The sequence below is a fragment of the Falco punctatus genome, assembly GCF_963210335.1.
Source record: "Falco punctatus genome assembly, chromosome: 11".
NCBI classification, from domain to species: domain Eukaryota; kingdom Metazoa; phylum Chordata; class Aves; order Falconiformes; family Falconidae; genus Falco; species Falco punctatus.
In genome coordinates this window covers 17,433,515-17,440,433 of record NC_137591.1, presented here as the reverse complement: position 1 = coordinate 17,440,433, position 6,919 = coordinate 17,433,515, and positions in this window count along the sequence as shown.

Genomic DNA, 6,919 nt, shown 5'->3' with positions numbered 1-6,919 from the left:
AGACCCTCGAAATGATAAAAATACCCGTAAATGCAACACAATTAGCGGGCGTTACCCCCGCGGGCAGCTCCTCCCTGGGCGCTGTCGGGAGGTCTCGCGGCTGGCGCGGGGCACGCGCGCCCCTGCCGCACCGCGCGCCCCCCGGGGCGGGCAGAGCACGCGCCGCCCGCAGCTGTGCAACAACAGCGAAACTTCCCCGGGCAGTTCGGCGGCTCCAGCCCGCTGACGTCAGCAGCGGCCACCGCAGCGCGGGCGGGGGGGGGGGGGGGGGGCGCCGCGGTGCTGCAGCGGCCCGGACCGCGCAGAGGCCGGCGCTGACCGCGGATGCTGACCGCGGCGCGGCGGGGGCAGGGCACCCCGGCACCGCGCGGGGCCGCCGCTGCACGGCTGCTGTCAAATACGCGGTGATGGCAGCGTGGCTGAAGCACGAGTTCGCCGGCTCCCCCTTGTCCGAGCCAACCAAGTACTGCAAACCCGCTCCCGCCGGCGGCTGGCACAGAGCGGTGCACCCGCGGCGGCGGACGGCACCCCGGCCGGCAGCGCTTATTTACAAATACGCGCTGGCACGAGCGCGCGGAGCGGCTTCCCTCTGACGGGCCGGCTGGTAACTCGGGCTGGGAAGCACGGCCCAGGTGCACGTTAACCACATCGCCACCTGTGGGCCTCCTCCGCTTCTGCATCCCTGGCCTCGGCTGGACCACGGAGGCGGGCGCCCAGTAACCATCTAATCCTTAAGGAAAAAAATGCCTAGCTAGGAAAAACGCACTTGGGGAAAACATAGGATACCGTAGATATGTTTTGTTTCCAATTATATAGCAAGTAAAACGCTGACATTTGAATGGCAGCACAGGTACGACTGAAATGCAGGAGAAAAGTCTGTTTCTGTCTCTCTCTGCAGCCCCCATGCATAAAGCGGGCTGGGAGCTCGCAGACAGCTTCCACGAGGTAAGGCGGAAGAGCACTGGTGGTGTGGTTAAAAACAATATAATTTTTTTTTTAGCATAGGTCTATGAAATATATCATCTGGATGTAATCTCCATGTATGTATTACATTTAAACATACTCAGCAGTTTTACATTTGTTATTTAGGATCTGGTACAATTTAAAATATATAAAGTAACAAGCCATGCTACAGATAATCAACAGTCACTGTTATTCTAGCTCTCTGACAGCTAAGAGCACAAGAATAGAGCAAATGCCAAGCTAAAATAAAATCTAAGTTGTCTAATTATCTAAGCCTGTAATGGCTGGAAGCTACCAAACTCAGACTCTGGAAGAGCCATCAGGACCTCTCCTTGCTGGAAAAGATATTCTACCAAGAAACTCTGCCATAGGTACTAAAATGTTTACTAGTCTTAAAACCGATAGTGATACAAAAAATGGGAATTACCTTCTCAAGGAGCAGAGTTTTAAATGGCTTAATGATGTCTTCCAAATACCATTACAATGTTCATATCTTTTTCTGAAATTTGATCTTCACTAATTTTTGTGATTAATTTTAACAGAGGAAACCTTAACTGAGAGCATTTTGCAGAGCAATATTTTTCTAATTTTTCTTTTGTGCAGCATCTGCTGTTGCTGTGCTGTCATCTTCGTTATGTTTTTCATTGTCTATGTGCCATAATGTAATTAGTTAGTTCAACATCATCTGTGCTATTAGATGAGATGTTTCTATGGTAAGTTAACATAGTTCTGTATAATTGGTAGATTTCAGCAGTAGGCATGAATGTATCCATCAACTTTAGGTCGATTTGAGTCCGCAAGATTTAAATTCACTTGGCATACGTTTTCCTCAAAGACTGTTAATTTTGGCTGAATGGATAAAAAACACAATGCATAAGAAAATCTGGCTGCTTATATCGCGGTACTGTTGGAGTCAGGGAACGGAAAGCATAAAATTGCTGGCTTAGTAGTTGCAATCTGAATGTCTGGAAAATGTTACAGCCTGTGATCCAAATCATTCTTAAACCTAGACATGCCCCTAAGATAGCAGGTAGTCCAGTATTCATCAGGGTTATCTCTCCATTCATGAAAGGAGTCTTGATTCTCTCCCCAAATACTGCATTCCTATGGGTACTTGACTGTCCTCTTTTCTCATTAGAGAGAAATGTTGAGGCTGCTGCTTTGTCTTGAGATCTTCCATGCTGCACTTTGCTGGTCCTTGTGTCTTGCAAGCTACACCTATTGAACCAGCAGTTAGGCTTTTAAAACAAACCCTCTGATCCCAGTCTCTTTGGAAATGGTGATGGAAAATCAACGGCCGTTTGTTACTTTAAAGTGATGCATCCTTGTACTCGCATAGGATCTTCTGGTTTAGGGCTTCAAACAGTTTAAAAATGTGACTGGGTTAAGTATTTAGTATTTAAATTGGATATCCAGTGAAACAGGAGAGTACGTGTCCTTGCAGGAGCTGGGAAGAATCCTGGATGGCTTTAATCTCAGTGTTCTTTTCCAAGCGGTAGACTGTACTGTTTGCCCCAAAGAGCAAGATAATTCACTTTTGGAAATATGTGTACAGATTTTGACTTGCTTATGAATACATGAGTAACTTTATTTACAGGAACCCAGAAACATGGAAGGTAATCAGTAAGCATGGTTCGCTTAGGTAAGGGCTTGCAAGACCCTTTTATGATCACTGCATCTGTAACTTAGGACAGGAGCCAAATAATATAAATGTCAGTAATTATAGATATATATTTATATTAACAATGAAGTCCACTTTAGGAAGAGCTAAGGCTATATTTGTGATGACCTCATATGGCTAAAATTACATTCACTAATTTGTCCTGTACACATTCCTGTTGGGAGGACTGATATATTACCACAAGCCAGCAGCAGCAGAAAGTCCTGGAAGTGAGTTCTGTGACTGAAGTCAAAGACATCGGAGTTTGAAATGATATGTAATTTACATTTTAAATTAAAAGTCTATAGAGGCCACTAGAATATGCATATGTAATAATAAGTTCACTACATAAAACAATCTTACAATTGGAAATGCTATATGAATTTTGAAAGGGGGATTTACATTCCACAGTCTAATAAACTAAGGCACTTTTTAAGCAAATCAATTATTTTGATATTCTTAAACATATACTGACTGAGTTGATTTTTGTGATGTCATATCTGTAGAGCGATATTTTGTCACAAATACAAACATGAATATTTTTACCATTCAGATGTCGCCATCTTTAAAAAGAAAAAAAAACCCCTTTGATAAAAAATTAGAACTTACCCTTTCAAGTAAAAAAAATGTTTTCTTCACTGACACTTTTATAGAATTTGCATTAACATGTTGCCCCTCTTCACCAGTCACCATAACAAATGGTCAGATCAGAGGATGGAGCAGCACAAAATGGGACAGGCCCAAGTTACAGATAAAAGTAGCCACTGAGCTACTTTATGTTTACAGAACAAGAAAGATCAACTGGAAAGGATTTAAAAAAAAAAAAACAACTACTAATTTAACTGACCAAAATGCTCTTACCTAATGTAGAGGTACATGTTTATAACACCATCATTTGTGCTTCTGAACATCAGATTTTACAACAGTATGTTTTTGTTAAATCGCTGCCACTTCTTTTCGGTCAGAATTAACTTCAAAAAATTTCGGCAGAGAAAGCAAACTTGTCTTCTTTTCCCTCTGAGATAGGAAATCATTGAAACATTTAATGTTTTCTACTTAGAGCTGTGTATTTTTTTTCTTGTAGCCATTTTTAAAATTTCCTTTGTCAAAGGAACATTTTTTGAAGACCGTAACTGCAGTTTGGTATGATTGCTGAAAACAGTCCCGAATTCAGTAAAAACAATGTTCTGAAATAATGTGTTACAATGGAACATGAATACTGAACTCTTGCCTGTATTATTTAATTAATTAGCCAAGCAAATTTAAATATGCAGAAGAAATCAGTATTAGGCCCGAGTGAATAAACAGCATGTTTAATATTTTTTGACGGTGTTGTCCACACATAATACCTTTATAATTGCACTGAAATTATTTTCAAAGATGTGTGTCCAGTAGCAAATCCTATGTCCTTAGAATGTCTGCCTGTTATGAGTGTATCCAGGAAATTAGTTATTTACTGTAACGTGTCATTGTGGAGCAGTAGGGCCGATATTCTTGTGAAGTTCCCGTAGCCTCTGAACGATGCTGGAATTTACAGAAAGGTCCACGACTACTCTTTTCCACCTATTTTGCAGCTATCCAGAGAAGACCCATGTGATAACTGACTTGAGCTATAGTAAAGCAATGGAGAAACATTTGCTCAAGCTGTTTTCTTTGTAGGTCTTCAGGGGAAGTCCATGACCTAGAGTTTCAGAGGATTTTGTTGTATGATACATCATCGATGGGAAGGCACAGTTTTAGCTGATACATCTAGACATTTGTGGTGTTTAGCTAATACATTGAGATGTTTGTGGTAACTGTTTCTGATGGAAAACTGACATTAGCCGTTGTTTCAAAGAGCTGAGAGAAAGCAAGGTACAGACAGAACTGAAACACACGCGTTACAGGAATCCCCTGCTGAAGTTGTCTTTTTAATTTAAAGGCTACCAGCACAGTATGAGAAAATGGAGGGTTACAAAAATAAAGAGCAAGAGCAGCCTGGTGACTTGTGTCTGGCAGAAATGCCTCTATCGTGTTTGATTTGAATTTTACATAGATGCTAGTAGTTATGACACGACTGTCACTCTTAAGTTCACTTAACTGGACATGAAACAATAATGACAAACACTCAGAACGACAGTTCTCCTTCTATTCTGCAGTGAGGTTCTTCATATCTCAATTTTGCAACATTCCTTCTGTTCACTCCGCCAGACAAATGTGCTTCTATTATGATTTCTCTGTTTGACTGGGCGCTTTCAAGAAGAGTTTCTAAGCTTTCTATTCAGTATTTTAGTCATACCATTTATCAAAGCAAAAGTTTCTTAGTAACAGTTTTTAACATTAACTCTTTAATACTTTAATAGTTAGCTGATGTAATCCATTATTTAAAAACATGCCCTTGCATGAGAATATTACATTATTTTTCATATAAAAAATATAGCCCTCTACTTAAGTTGTTTTTCAGAACTGAAGCGACTGCTATACTCCATGACCATAACTCTTTTTATCATTCCAGTATGATTCAGTAGCTTTTGCCGTCTTATAAACAATCTTACAATTAAGAGCTAATGTTAATGGAATAGATTGTTGTCATAGGATAATGGTTTCCTGCTGCTAGATAAATGCTGTGGCAATGCTAGGACATTTATTGAAAGTAATAGTGAAGACAAAGCTAAGAGATTTATTTTTAAAGCAGGTGCCACAGATCCAGTGACACCATTCTGTTACAATTGTTTTATTTCTATTTCACTAAAAGACTGATGAAGACGGAAGCATTTTGCCTGATGTATGCAAGTGCAGCAAAGTGACAGTGGCTCATTTCACTGCAACTGAATAAGCTACATTGCACTTGGCTCAGGAAGAGATTTATTGTGTGGCTCATCCAATCAGAAAACAGTTTATCCATTAACTACAGCTTTAAAATATGTTGTATTTCTATGAGCAAGATGGGGCTTGACACTTTCTTTCACAGAAGCAGTTAGTTCACAGAAAAGGAGGAAAACGAGGCCCTACAGTGCTTGTTCCACCGGTCCATCCAGAAGCCCCCCTTCCCTTTGTGCCACTGGTACGGCAGGCTGGGGAGGGTGAACCTGTCCACAGCGTGTTCCCCTCCCCCCAAATCAATGGTTCCTTGTCTCCCTTCTTCTGCACTGGAGGGTGTTGCCTCAGCATTAGCAGAGCAGAAATGTCAGCATTGTTCTTACCAGCACTGCTGTGCAGGGGGCGGAGAGGAAAGGTTTTGACTAGTTTAGTGTTTCCTCTGTCTTTGGGTTCACAGGATCTTGACGTTTTGGGAAACATACCTTCTTCCTTTTCTATAGCTTTTGAAATTGCTTACCCGTGAACCCTCCAACAGAGATCTGTGAAAAGCAGGGCTTGTACAGCTTCCTAGGTTCTCTGTCTGCTGTCATGGAATGGCAATAAAGCACCTTGATTACCCCAGGTTTCCAGCTCCTGCAAAATTTGAGCTGATTGTCAGGAAGCGCATGGGAGCCGTTCAATTCAAGAAGCGTTCTCTGGACAGGTATGCCCCCGTTGCCTGCCTTAGACCTCAACAGATCTTTTGTCTTCTCTTTTGAACTGTAGAGCAGCTATTCCAAGAGGCAGTGTTATAGCTATGACAGCTTAAGGATATCCCACAAATAATAAAAAATATGATCCCTTCCCAGAAACTCTGATCATTCCAAAGCATCTTTAAAGTTATGTTGTAAAACAGCATAATGACTTTATATGACCATAAAGGCCTTGCTAGGATTTCCTTAAGAAACAAGCTCATTTCTTTATTAAGGCCCAAGGACCTTGACATCAAACCCGCAGTTCACTGTTACAAGGACTTACTCTCTGTAGCTGCTCGCAGCAAAGCTCTGAATTAACTTCTAAGACCAGAGCTTGAAGGCAGTAAACAACTTTAACCTTCTCTTGACCCCAGACACATCTCACAAACAGGAGTTACAGGAGTTCAGTAAATGCATAAATTTCACTTTAACCCATGTGCAGACATTCTAAAAACTAATTCATTCTTCATTTTATGAGTTTCAAGAAAATTTTTATACTAATAAACGGGCAAGTGTTGCAGCACTTGTGCCAAAGAGCCATTGGATAACGTCAGTCCTCTGCTGAGCCCAGCTCTTTATGAAAGGCGAGCACCAGAGAAAGCATCATAGAGAGAAGTAGAAATGGGAGAGACCTGTAATCCTGACAGAATGAATCCTGGCAGCTCCGAGGTTCATCAGGTCATTTGAAGAGCGCACTAGCTACAGAGCTCCAGCAAATACATACTCTTCCAACTAGATCTCCATAGCGGCAGTGTATCAGACC